Source organism: Mustelus asterias, chromosome 3 (assembly GCF_964213995.1).
Source record: "Mustelus asterias chromosome 3, sMusAst1.hap1.1, whole genome shotgun sequence".
NCBI lineage: Eukaryota > Metazoa > Chordata > Chondrichthyes > Carcharhiniformes > Triakidae > Mustelus > Mustelus asterias.
The window spans coordinates 68,899,426-68,914,669 of NC_135803.1; positions in this window are offsets into that span (position 1 = coordinate 68,899,426).

Consider the following 15,244-nt stretch of genomic DNA (forward strand, 5'->3'; position numbering starts at 1 on the left):
GAAAATAACCCCAACTTCTCCAACCTATGTAGCTCAATGATGTTCCTCATCCCTGTTTCTCTTTATGCTTGGATGGCTCTCTGTGTGGAGTTAGCATGTTTCTCCCGTGTCTGTGCGGGTTTTCTGCTGGTGCTCCAGTTTCCTACCACAGTCGAAAGACATGCACCTTAGGTGAATTGGCCATGGTAAATTGTTCCTTAGTGAACCAAGATGTGCAGGTTAGGGGGGGGATTAGTGGGGTAAATGTCTGGTGTTACGGGGATAGGGCTGGGAGTAGGCCTGGGTAAGATGCTTTGTCAGAGAATCCTAGCAGACTCGATGGTCCAAATGGCCTCCTTCTGCTATGTAGAGATCCCTTGATTCTTTGTCCCATCCCTTTACAATTGTTGAGCGACAACATAAGGATCAAATGCCCAATTCTTGATTTGCATAAAGAATGCTGATTTCAGCTGGGGCTTGGTGGGTGCACAGGTTGTGCACTAATGATATTTTCCATGGCCTTAGTACCCTGGATTAGAAATGAAAACATTTTGGTAGATTGAACCAGGGCACGACTTACTCAGTTAATGGTAGGGCACTGGGGAGAGTTACATAACAAAAAGATCTAGGGGTACATGTTCATAGCTCCTTGGAAATAGAGTCATAGGTGGACAGAGTGGTAAAGGAGGCATTCAGCATGCTTGGTTTCATTGGTCAGAACATTGAAGACAGGAGGTGGGACGTCTTGTTGAAGTTGTACAAGACATTGGTAAGGCCACACTTGGAATACTGTGTACAGTTCTGGTCAGTCTATTATAGAAAGGATATTATTAAACTAGAAAGAGTACAGAAGAGATTTACTAAGATGCTACTGGGACTTGATGGTTTGAGCTACAAGGAGAGGCTGGATAGTCTGGGACTTTTTTCTCTGGAGCATAGAAGGCTGAGCGGTGATCTTACAGAGGTCTATAAAATAATGAGGGGCATAGATCAGCTAGATAGTTAATATCTTTTCCCAAGTTTTAGCGGAGTCTAAAACTAGAGGGCATAGATTTAAGGTGAGAGAGGAGAGATACAAAAGTGTCCAGAGGGGCAATTTTTTCACACAGAGGGTGGTGAATGTCTGGAACAAGCTGCCAGAGGTAGTAGTAGAGGTGAATACAATTTTGTCTTTTAAAAAGCATTTAGACAGTTACATGGGAGATGGGTATAGTGAGATATGGGCCAAATGCGGGCAATTGGGACTAGCTTCAAGGTTTAAAAAAAAGGGTGGCATGGACAAGTTGGGCCGAAGCGCCTGTTTCCATGCTGTAAACCTCTATGACTCTGTGACTCTATGTGTCTCCCTGTTCCCGATCATTTCCATTACTGGATGCATGTGAAAAGAATCAGGATTGGCTGCAATTCCCCTCATATTTAAGTCAACACTGACTATCCAGGAGTATGTGTGAAAATGGCCACTTGGGCTTGGTAATGTGTTATGGTTCAGGACAGAAACTCCAAAGTGCTTTATGAAGCCCGCCTGAACCATAAGTTTTGTATCTTGAATTTGGCTAGGATAAGCATGAGATGTTTCACTTTGGGTATAATTCAAGTGACCCACCAGGGAGCTTTTATCAAACAAAGTGTATTTATGAATATACTTAACATGTATAGTAAGAAAATTAGAAACAACTTTTATCAATTACAAACAAGAAACAAGACAGCCACTATAAATCTTAATGAATAGCTCTAATGTGAACAAAGAACAAAGAAAGTTACAGCACAGGAACAGGCCCTTCAGCCCTCCAAGCCTGTACTGACCATGCTGCCCAACTAAACTAAAACCTCCTATCCTTCCGGGGACCATATCCCTCCATTCCCATCCCATCCTTGTGTTCCAATTAAACCAATTAAAACCAAAATCCAATAAACAAAACCCTTTAAACAGATTTATCACTGCACTGGCTAAAGCTCACAGAATACTGGAATCCAGTTCCAGTTCCCTGGGTTGAATGCTGATTTCAAATGATCTTGAAAACTCAGAGCAACTTCCAGCTCCCCAAAATCCCAAAAAACACAGATTCTTTCCTGCAGGATGGCAATAAGCTGTGCTTTCAGCTAACTGGTAAAACTTACAAAATAAAGAGAGAGAGAGAGACTCTCTATGCTATGCTTCAGATACTGCAGCCAAAATGAAACTAAAAATCAACTCTTGTCACCTGAGCTGCACACAGTTTTTGTTTGCTCTTCCCACCAATAACATCACCTAAGGCTGTGAGCTGAGAAACACTGGGTGGAATTCTCCAGCCGTGCTGGTCTAAAAGCTGAAAATTCCCACCCGACCGTCAGTGACATTTCACATTCTCCGCAACCCGCCCACTAAAATTCCAGTGGCAGGTAGGATGGGAGAATTCCGACCACTGACTGTGAGAGCTGCAGAGATCATGATTTTTAAAAAATCGTTAAGGTACACTAACATCACAAGTGGATGATGGTCAATACCTGTGGATCAGTACGCCAGCTAGCAGCCACTACTCTGAAAAAGGAAGAATAGAAAATTATTGGAAACCAAACTAAAATTACAGACACCCTGCTCAAAATTACAGACAGAATCTTTTGCCCCCACTGAGCAAGGAGGCAAGAGGGCCTAAAAAGTAGGTGGTTTGGCATGGGGACAGTTATTCGATGTTTTTCCACCTCCACCAGAAGAATATTCTGGGTGGGGAGACCCATGGTCCATCGTCCTTCCTTGCCTCCACTGGGGAACTTTAAGTGACCATTTAAGGGCCTCTTCCCACCTAGGTTGTAATTTTTTCAGCTCAAGGTAAGCCTGCCAGCATGCAGCCTGCACATCTAGTTAAACTGCACAGGCTACACTAGAGGGGGTACAGAGGAGACCACTAGACTGTTGCCTGGGATGGAGCATTTGAGCTACAAAGAGAGACCAGATAGGCTTGGATTGTTTTCTTTAGAGCAGAGAAGGCTGAGGGGGGGACATTATTGAGGTGTATATGATTATGAAGGGTATGGACAGGGTGAATGGGAAGCAGCTGTTCTCTTGGTTCAGGGATCAAAGTTTTAGGGTGAGGGGCGGGAGATTCAGAGGGGATTTAAGAAAAACATTTTTTTACTCAGTGGTGGGAATCTGGAATGCACTGCCTGGGATGGTTGTGGATGTCGGAAAACTTACAACCTTTAAAAAATATTCGGATGAGCACTTGAAATATCATAACATTTAAGGATATGGGATTTGTACTGGAAAATGGGAATAGCACAACTTTATTGTTATTGTTGGTGCAGACTCGATGGGCTGAAGGGCCTCTTCTGCGTTGTTTGACTCTATGACTATCACATGTCAGCTGAATGTTGGGCGGGTCTGCATTAATACTCTCATTGCATCTCTCACTGCTTTTTCAGACAAGACACCCACCAAGAACTGAAGGTTCCACTCTATATTCCCTGCTTCACTGGTGCTCAGGTAGAAGCATTATTTGCAGCAGCTTTGAATGTTTTCCTGTTTGCGAATTTGGAAGATTGTTTCACACTGTGCCAATTTAAATCAATGTATATTGGACCCCCACCTCATCTGCTTTTAAACTTAATTAACCATCAAGCTTTCATGAAGCTAGTGCCCCTTTAAGTAAAATAACTTGCACAGAGCATGGCAAGTCTGAAAAATTGAAGACGACTTTTATTTGAAAGCAGCCAAGTATTTTGTGCTAAAGATGACTCATTGCCAGCTTCCTGGGGATTATAAATAGCACATTTTAAAAGCTATTGTCGTGAGAGTGAGTCATTAATGGGTGATTAACGGAGGGGTCTATCAGACTAAATTACCTGCAATGCAGTTGAGAAATAACTTTATTTCCAAGTATGTGGTAGTGGTTAGGTTACAATTAATAATCAAGGGAATGTGACATGCCCACGAAGTGGTCGGATCGTCATAGAAACGGGCTGTCTCATTAATGTCGTCCAGGGAAGGAACCTTGTCTTCCTTACCCGGCCTGACCTATTTGTGATTGTAATCCCATACCCAGGTGTCTGACTCTGAAATATGATCTGGAGTGGCCTAGTCAGCCACTAATCCCACTTGTAATGTATAACATTGGCAATGGCTGTAGCAGGGCACCTTCTGCACATCAGGGGTAGGCAATAAATGCTGCTTTCAACAGTTGACACTCTTATCCCAATAATGAACAGAAGAACACTGTGTGCAGTCTATTTAAAACCTAATGTGTGCAAAGTAAAAAGCTCCACAATTTTATTCTTACCAAATCCTCTCCATTTGCTTGCAGCTGCAATTTGACAGTACATGATGAACGGATACAGGGGGCCGGGGGGGCAGGGGGGGGGGGGGGGGGGGGAGCGGGAGGTGCGGTGATGAGGTTAGGAAGGGTAAATAATAAAAAGGGTAGGTATCACCCACTGTAGCACGTTATGCCTTTATTTTCATAGAATCATAGAAATCATAGAAACCCTACAGTACAGAAAGAGGCCATTCGGCCCATCGAGTCTGCACCGACCACAATCCCACCCAGGCCCTATCCCCATATCCCTACATATTTTACCTGCTAATCCCTCTAATCTACGCATCCCAGGACACTAAGGGGAAATTTTTTTAGCACGACCAATCAACCGAACCCTAAACCTCACTCAACCTAACCCTCACTCAACCTAATTTTATCTCAACCCAATGAGGTAAACGGATCACCTTGAAGCCTGACCTACAACAATTGCTGTGTTACAGCAGGAAATCCCAGGAATGGGAAAGATGTTATATAAATGCAAGTTTATTTCCTTTTTCTTCCACAGCAGTAAATCCATATCTGAATTGTTCAGTGATGAACCTCATGGCTGTACACAACTGCTGAACTGCTAGGGGAGACAAATTATAGTCCAATACTGGCCATATATCTACTTTCATTGGATAATTAACTTAATTAATTATAATGAAAAATTATATATGATCTACCAGTGGCACCAAGGGTAAAGCTGTCCCATTGAAAGATGGGGTTCCGGTTAAGTTTTGCAGAAATGGAGCAATCGAGGCCATTCATGAGTGAAACTAGACATATTCTTTTGCGGGGAGAAGGAAGAACATCCAAAACTAATGTGCCCTGGATCAAAAGGAAGCAAAGACTTAAATCAAGCAGCTAAAGGGAGCTTATGACAATTATTAGGAGCAAACAAGCTCTGACGAAGGGTCATGTAGACTCGAAATGTTGGTTCTATTCTTTCCCCACAGATGCTGTCAGACCTGCTGAGATTTTCCAGCATTTTTTCTGTTTTTATTTCAGATTCCAGCATTTGCAGTATTTTGCGTTTATCATGAGCAGAATTCAGTTATTAACCAGGAAGATTATGGAAAGCACAGAGGGAATTTAAAAAGTTAATGTGGGAAGTAAATCAAGCTTCAAGTTTACAAGAAAAGATTAGCAAGCAACATTAAATTGAAAGTTAAAACATTTTATAAACATAAGGGGGGATTGGGGAGGGGGGGGTGGAGGGTGTTGGACAGGTTGCTGAGATCATGATGCACGATTAACCTGCAACTGTTCATTGTGATTCAAGCAGCACGCAAATGTTTTTCTGCCTGTTCATTTAAATAATAATGGCGTACAGCCTGGCACCATGCATTCTGCTGCATGTCAACATGTCTCACCAGGGGACCCAAGGTCATGCGAGGCTACTTTCAGCTAAAACTCATCTGTACTACTTAAAGCCAGCCTGCGTCTCAAATAGTGAAGGTGCAGTTTGGTTGCAGAGGCTGGAACTGATTACAGAAGAATCTCTTTGCAGAAAGAAGAGTGGAAATGGCACAAATCAAAGAGCATCAAGGTTCCCCAAAGCAGCGCTCAAGGCCTTGGTGCAGATGTACAAGAGGAGGGGTCATCTTCCCTCAGGGGGTCAGAAGATCCTCCAGACAGACACTGTAAAAGCAATGGAGCAGAGAACTGTCACGATCAGTGCCCTCAGTCTAGCTCAGAGATCAGAATGCAGTGCCATAAAAAGTTCAATGATCTCACATGAGTGATCAAGGTCAGTGAATGCATCTCCAAATGCCACAAAGCTTCCAAGTAAACCACCAGCCTCACACATTTCTCCATTCACTGTACTCTAATCACTCACCTACCAACAATCTCTACCAAGCATGACACAGATCTGAACTTTATCTCACACACGTATCTTTGACGCAAGCCTCAAACTTAAATCTCACAGCTTTGCATACACTGCCAGCTATTCAACCATGACAGGTATATCACTCAAACACATTGCACCACACATACACACAACATAAGAAGTAGAAGGCATAGTTATTTTGGAGTTAAAATTAATTGCTCTGTGTAGGCCAAGTATTCAAGTGTGCAGATACTTCAATTTAAAAAGTGATCACATTTGATTCACTATTTTTCCTTTCAAATTTCTTAGGCTTATAAAATGTAACTCAGCCTTTTGGCTAAGATCAAGCATCAGATCAAGCCCAAGATGGGGTGCAAAGCCTCATCTTGTCAGCTTGGATCTTGTTTGTCTCCCTTATGGGGATCGTGAATTGGATTCAATTGGATTTCATATTTGGTTTTTGAGCATTGGCTTTGTAACTTTAAGAATGGAGTAAAAAATTTAAAACATAATTTGCTGTTACATTCGCATAGAACCCGACATATTCCAAATAACTTAGAATTATATTTTGAGGCAGTGGGTTTTGTTTATATCAATCAGACAATGCCATACAGCGCATTTTAAAGTGTCCTGAATACCCAACACCTGGTAGGTAACTGTGGATTGTGATTGTATAGACTTGAAACCTGCAACTTTGAAAGCTCCCACTGGAAGGGTTCCCAAAACTCAATAAAAACAGCTCTATTTTCTTTTAAAGGAAGATAATTGCTGATCCAGGGGTGATTGTTGCTATTCTTTTATACATGTGGATGGTTTGTGTTACAGCGACATTTTATAAAACCCAGGCAGTGAAACCCAAGCCATTGTTTAATAACTAAAAGTGATACTGTGTTCCCCTTCCAAGCTGTGGTGCCATTAATTTAAAAATTCGTAACATGGATAAATTATACAATGTAGTAATCCACTTTTTAGATTCTGTGGTGTGTCTCTATTGTGAAAGGATGGCTCTTACAAACGATAGACAGACTGTCTTTCACAATCCTTTGAGGATACGAAGTGAAAGATTTAACTATTCAAGTCATATCTGGAAAGACTTTTGGAAGTGACAATGTGATCAGTGAACCTTGAAACAGGAGAAGCACCATGGCCCATGCTTTCTTTCCCAGACTCTGCAGTGCATGCTTGTAATGTCCACATTAATGTCTGCACCAAGATGGCGTCCAGTGAGGGTCACACCAGAATTGTGCATGTAGTGTGCTGTCGTTTATTTTATTTTCTCATTGCAAATGGATTATTTGTACCTGACTTTTGATGAACAAGCAATTGTACTCACAATGGGTTTCCAAATTGATGATAAAATTAAAATTAAATTGGACACACGGGTGTCATGTGGGTGCCAAAATGACAACCGTAGCAGAACTATAGAAGTTACCAGTCCAATCTGGTGAGTATGAAGCCCAAGTGATTTGCTAGAGAAAAAAAAGAAGCAATTTCTGGACATTTGAAACAAAACTAGAAAATGCTGGAGATGCTGAGCAAATCTGGCAGCTTCTGTGTAAACAGAGTTAACACTTCAGATCTGTGACTTGATTAAATATTAACTATGTTTCTCTCTCCATAGATGTTGCCTGACCTGCTGAGTACAGGTAGCATTTTCTCCCTTTATTGCTAAGAAAAATGCTGGGCCAATAAGGGCCCGAAAGAAAATTGTAAAGGCAAAGGACATAGTAAAAGAATTAAACGAGTACTTGTTGCATCTTTCACAAAGAAAACTGTTGAGGAAAGAGCTGGAGAGAGAAGTTATGGGCAGAATAATAGATTAAAAAAAGACACACTAAAAAGATTACTAAAAATGTTATGAATAAATTTCAGACTTACAGATGATTGATTGTGTTTGTGTCTCTTTAATTCAAAGTTATTATTATATGACTGGGGAAGTTGTTGAGGTTAACAAGATGGGTGGCACAGTGGTTAGCACTGCTACCTCACAGCGCCAGAGACACTGGTTCAATTCTTGGCTTGGGTGACTGTGTGGAGTTTGCACGTTCTCCGTGTCTGCATGGGTTTCCTCCGGATGCTCCAGTTTCCTCCCACAGTCCAAAGATGTGCAGGTTAGGTTGATTGGTCATGCTAAATTGTCCCTTAGTGTCAGGGGCCCAACAGCACAAATAAGTGGGGTTACAGGAATAGGACCCGGGTGGGATTGTTGTCGATGTGGGCTTGATGGGCCGAATGGCCTCTTTCCGCACTCTAGGGATCCTATGATTCTATGAATCCATTCAACTGCTACAGCTGACACAGTGGGAATGGCTGTAATGTCACTAGGAGTGGATCTCTGGTGGCAGGGTTTCAAGTATGTGGGCGATAGCCTGACTTGGATGGCCAAAGCCACTTGCAATTTCAGCTTTTCCTCATGTTCCATTGAAATTCTGACAATGCCCATCTAAATTCCGCTCCAACTCCATTTTCAAGTTTGCTGATGACACCACTGTAGTAGATCGGATCTCAAACAATGTCGAGGCGAAGTACAGGAAAGAGATAGAGAAAATGGTGCAATGACAGTAATCACTCCCTCAATGACCCTCAAGTAAAACAAAGGAGATAGTCATCGACTTCAGGAAACATAGTGGAGAACATACCCCAGTCTGCATCAACGGTGATGAAGTGGAAATGGTTGAGAGCTTCAAGTTTCTAGGTGTCCAGATCACCAACAACCTGTCCTGGTCCCTCCATGCTGACGCAACAGTAAAAAAAGCTCACCAATGCCTTTACTTTCTCAGGAAGCTAAGGAAATTTGGCATGTCTGCTATAACTCTCACCAATTTTTACAGATGCACCATAGAAAGCATCCTTTCTGGGTGTATCACAGCTAGGTATGGCTCCTGCTCTGACCAAGACCACAAAGAACTACGAAGGGTTTTGAACGTAGCCCAGTCCCTCACGCAAACCAGCCTCCCATCCATTGAGTCCATCTACACTTCCTTCAGAAAAACAGCCAGTATAATCAAGGACCCCATGCACCCCAGACATACTCTCTTTCACCTTCTTCCATCAGGAAAAAGATAGAAAAGTCTAAGATCATGTGCCAACCAACTTAAGAACAGCTTCTTCCCTGCTGCCATCAGACTTTTGAATATACCATATATTGAGTTGATCTTTCTCTACACCCCAGCTGTGACTGTAACACTATATTCTGCACCTACTCCTTTCCTTCTCCCCTCTGTACTCAATGAACAGTATGTTTTGTCTGTATAGCGCAAGAAACAGTACGTTCCACTGTATCCCAATGCATGTGACATTGATAAATCAATTCAAGGTAAAATTGAGTAATGAAGGAGGTCATGTGATCTGCTATGAATTCTGCCAGTGAGCCTGGGTGGCCCCATTATCACAAGGGTCAGGGAGCTGAGAGTAAGTGCAAAATGTTCACACCTGAAACAAAGGCAAGAGTAACTGGATGAATTGTGGGCAGACTTTCTGACTCCATTTTATTGGACCGTAAAAGAGAGTGAGAGAGGTCTCAGAAAGGCACAAGGCTGCATCTAGTGTGATGAGCAGAGAGGGGTACGCTGCCTTTCTGTGGTCTACCAGGCAGAATGTGGGAGAGGAAATGATCTCTGGTCAAAGAGACTCATCCCATGACAATCTAAAGACTCAGGAAGATATGTCCTGTCATTGGGAAGGGAAGGCCACACTGCAGTGTTCAGTTTGGAATTGTGCCGGAAACTGAGTAATCTTTTGATGGCCACTCAACATTACAATTCAGCAAAATGGGAAGAAGCAAACCCATTAGAAACTGGGAGTGATGTTGGACAGGTCCAGTTTGTAAAAATTGCAACACTGTGGGAAACGGAAGTCCATTAGGGGAAAGTGGCGGTTTAGATACAAAATTAGCTCAATATCATGGAAGCGAAGGATGTTGGTAAATAAATGTTTTTCAGACTGAGGGGTGACTTGCAGTTCTTTTCCCTCCAAGGGTAGGTTTCTGACCACTCAGCTTTTATAAATTGAAACGGATATCTGGGAAAAGGGGTTGTCTTACGAAGAAAGGTTGAGCAGATTGGGCCTATACTCATTGGAGTTCAGAAGAATGAGAGGTGATCTGATTGACACACATCACATTCTGAAGGGACTTGGCAGAGTCCCCTCGTGGGGGAATATAGAAATTGGGGGCACAGTTTCAAAGTAAGGGGTATTCCAAGTTAGAACTCCTTCTCTCAGTGGGTCGTTTATCTTTGAAATTGCCTTCCACAGACAGCAGTGGAGGCTGGGTCATTTCATATATTCAAGGCTGAGTTAGACAGATTGTGACTGACAAGGAGTCATGGGTTTTGGGGTCAGGTAGAAAAGTGGAGTTAAGGCAACACCAGATAGCCATGATCTTATTGACTGACAGAGAAGACTCGAGGTGCCGAGTGGCTTACGCCTACATCTTATGTTCTTATGCAAATGAGGTAATTCAGTTGTAAGGAGCAGTAATGTTGATCATACAAAGCTTAGCAAAGCACTTTCATGATGAGAGCATCGACATGTACAGTTCTGAGAGACTGCTGGCGATAGCAGACTCCCCTCCACAGAACAACAGGATAAGTCTCAGATTTTTATTCAATTCAAATTTCACCCTTGGCCATGGTGGGATTCAAACCTGGGGCCCCAGAGCATTACCCTGGGTATCTGGAATACCGGTCCAGTGATAATACCACTATGCCACTGCCACCCTGTTTAGAATAACCTGCCACGAAAGCAAATGAACATGGCAACGTCAATGTTTTTCAAGGGAGTTGGACAGGCATTTGGTGAGAAAAATCAGTTGAACTCTGGAGCCAGTGAAATGGTCTGGCCCATCCCGTCCAATGCATAAAAATAACCACTTCCAAAAAGATAAGAGTGTACAAAGTGTCACCTCATTGCTAAAGATAATGAAGCAAAAACTGAAGTACAAATTTCATGCATCAATCGGTACTCCATCTTGACCAATTACATTTCAATGGGGACATGATGCCTATAGCACAGGAACTATTGTATTTCACAACAATTTATATTTCTATGGCACCATTAACATGTTAAAAAAATCCCAAAGTGCTTCAAAGGAGCATTAATTGTCAAACGAAGTCTGACACCAAGCCAGATAAGACAACAGGGGTTGGGGCAACTGACCAAAAGTTGCTTAAAGAGGTAGGTTTTAGGAAGTGCCGTAAATAAGTAAAGACAGCAAGTGAGGCAGATATTCAGGGATAGAATTCCAGAGCTTAGAGCCACGGGAACTGAAGGCACAGCTGCCAACAGTGAAGTGATTAAAATTGTTGATGTTCAAGGTTGCAGGATGGCAAATATCACGGAGGGTTGCAGGACTGGAAGAGGTTACAGAGTGAAAGGGTAAAAATCAGGTAAATGCTGCAAGAATTTCGGTGAAGCAGCTGTGACTGCACATAAAATAGAATAATGGACAAAGATGGTAACTTTGGTAACCACAAAGGAGTCTCAAACCACTGCTCCAGATAACAGTTACAGACTGCCAAGGACTTTGAATACATACAATTGTATAGAATGCAATGTAGACAAGCCTTAGTAACTCGGATATTGTAATTAGGCAAGTTTATCTGGTTAACTGAAATCATATATGTAGAGTGTCATAAATAGGAATATCGGTTGTAATATGTTATTAATAATAGTAAATTTAAATGTTAGTTTTTTGATTGGAGTTTTTAAATCACTTGTAACAGAGCCTGAAGGTATAACTGCCACTTAATCCTTTGTTCTGGGAGCCTGCAAACCACATGGTGGGAGGCTTGTTCCCTTGCTATAGCTCGAATAAAAATCTTAAACTTGAACTCCGAGTGTCGCCTGGTCAGTTACAAGGAGTGAGGTGCACTATAGTCAAATAGTTGTGGAACTCCCACAATACAGACTTAAGGAGGGGAGAGGACACAAATGGATCTGAAAATACTGTGGGTGGGATTTTCCAGTTCCACCCACCCCGACACCAGAAATTCCCTCCTGAGGTCAGAGGACCTTTCAGTGGTCCGTCAAATTCTCAGTCCCACCCGTGACAATTCCCCCAGCAGAGGGGAATCAATGAGCACCCCAATAACATAGGGTGTCATTAGTGACTGATAAAAGCCAATATAGATGGGGAGGTAACCTGATTGGAGAAAGTTCAAGCAGGGAGTTCCAGGAAAGAGGGGCACAGATTTGAGAGGCAAGAACACACTCAAGGAAAAGAAAAGGAGGTTGGAATGGGATGCTAGGTTGCAAGGATGGACGGTCAAGAATTTTTGTTTTGACGCAGATTTAAGAGAGGGTGGAAGTGCCCGAGGAGAGACAACAATATCAGTTAACATCTGAGTCAGAAAGGAAATTCCATTCCCAGCAGTTTAGTGGCAATAAGGTTAAGGGTGCAAGGTGTGGACAAGCTCAGCTTAGGAAAAACATGGGATGAGATGGGAAAGAGATGAGGGAATGACGTGAATTCAGAGAATCGGGTAGAGGGGAACCTTCAAGGAGTTTTGACACACTGAGCTAGTGGGGAATGTGGAAAATGGTGGGGGAAATCTCATTGAATGGTCCCAACTTATTGACAAAGTGTTTATGAGTACTTGCACTTGTTGTTGGAGGTGAGAGTTGAGGACACAGGCAAGAGATGTTTAAGACTGCTGACATCAAAGAAAAGGCAATGGAGGATATATCTGAATTCCATATTGATCCTGAACAGTAAACTGTTTTTGGCAGATGAAAGCAGGACCTGGTAGTGCTTTAAGTGATCAAACTAGATCTGTTGGTGAATGGATAAATCACTTGTCTATCTTATGCATTCAATTCTGCCTTCCTTGGACCCAGGGCAGCAGAGATAAGGAATCTACTGGGGGAATGGCCAAAGTCAGAAACAGTAATGGTTTTAATTGGGATTAGGGTAAAAGTGGAGGTGAGGTTATGGTTGAACAAATGGATAGACATGTTGTGGTGAATGGAGGGCCAAAGGCTCAATATTTGAGTTAGTGAAAGTGCAGTTCCAAGTGAATGGTGAGAGCTATTTCCAAGTATGGACTCAGGAGGAAGTAAAGTTTGGAGTGGGAAGGGGGATCTGGATGGAGAATGAAACAAGGAAGTGGTCAGAGGGAGCCCATTCTGTGATTGATACAGTGAGATGGCAAAGTCCAGCAGAAGATCATGAATGTGGTTTGTGGAGTTTATATGGATGGAAAGATTAAGAGGGATAAGAGGGCAATGACCTCAGAGGAGACTCAAGGAGAGATGGGATTAAAATCACAGAAGATAAGTTGCTCAGTGCAGTGGCTGAGGGAGGAAAGCAGTGAAGATATCTCAGTGAGAACAATTGTTATGGTTATTAGGTGGGAAGTAAAGAATAAGGGTTTTAAATGAGCGGGGTGGAACAAGGTGAGATGCTCAAAGGAGGAGCAAGTCCCAGAGGTGTAGGGGACAGACCAAGGGTCTAACAGTCTGGTCAAATGGTCGAAGATATAGCTAGATGGGAGGTTTCATTAAGGAGAAAATCATCACCCCCTCAGCCGGGCTTCTGTTAAGGCTGTGATGTTGAAGAAATCATCCCCAATAAGCTTATAGATGGCAGAAGTCTGGTTCCCAGATGGACATTCTAGCAAGAAATGCAGAAAGGGGTAGTGAGCACAGGTCCACTGCCAGAGTCCATGCAGTCAGCAAGAGCAGCCCCCACAGTGGGCATGCTGGGTGAGAAAGTGAGTGAGAGAATAGAATGGGGCAATTGGGATTGCTGCTTGCTGTAAAGTTTTGGGTGTAATTTCACCCCTTTAAGGCAGGGGCAGACTGGCAAAGATTTGTTCTGAATCCACTTTATTGAGACAATGTTAGGATAAGTTTATTAAGTTCTTAGATAAACTATGCCTACATGCTTGGATGGTGATTTACAATTTAACATGGAATATGCTGCTGTGTTACGATCTGGACATCAGAGTGCACAAAATGGTTTCTCTCATGGCTTTAGTCTTTGAGCCTCTCTCCTCTCTCTCACCCCATTGTATTTTGTCTTGTTCTGTTCTTGTCTCTGGATACTTTTTCTCTCTGCTGTGAAGAAGGGCATCCTTCGATCTAGCTCTGATCCAATTAACCCCTCCCTCACCCCAATCATCTTCACCCCTGTTTGTGAGTACACTTTCCTTGACCAACTAGGAGTAGTTTGTGCAGCTGTTGTTAACCTCACATATTTATGTAAGTAATGTCCTTTGTATCTCAATGTTTTTACATGCCATGGCTCCCTATCTGGTAGAGAAAGACGTCAACATTCCACACTCACACAGTGTTGCCACCGACAGCCTTCAAGGTCTTATCCAGTTGTGCTGTGAGCGACCTCTTTATAACTTGACATAAACTCCTGTGACCATGCCATCTTTACCATATGTGGCCTACTTCTAAGTTTTCTCACTACACTATCCTACAAAGGGTATATATAAAATCAGGTGTTAGTAAACTACGTGCTTAGGTTTCTTATAATAGAGTTAGATTTTAACAGTTAATATTCTTGAAAGTAACCTAATAATTTTACATTGTGACAAGACATCGACAATTGTTTCAATAGGCCCTCTAAAATTTGCCAAGAAAAGCACAGAGATAATCGACATGTTTATCTGAAAAAAAATTAAACCTAGGTGATAGCAGGAGAATAGGAAGGTCAAGGAATACTGAAGGGTTAGAACAGAGATTTGGAAAAATAGAGGAGAGAAATGAAAGGAGACATGATGGCAGGGGTCTGGGAGCAATGAAGAGAAAAGAAGTGAAAAAGGGCTAGAAAACTGTGGAAATAGAAATGATGGGCTCAAATCTTCAATGGCAGCCAAAACTGACACACAAATAGGGAAAATTCAAGCTACATAGGTTTTCTAACATAATAATTAGGAAACATGATCATTCATACCAAACTTATTTTGATAATCAGCAATTCCATTCATTGCACAGTACTCATTAAACTTATTTTGAACAATCAATATAACATTGACTGCACTTGAAGTAAATCTATTCCACAGACAAGAACATCAAAAGAACAAATGGAAGAAAAAGGCAATCACTTTCCTTTGTTTAAAAGCTAAGTGTATTGTAACTTCTATCAATTTGGACTATGTTCCAAAAAATGTCTGATTACTGCCATTTTTAATCTTTTAACTTGCTATTGCTC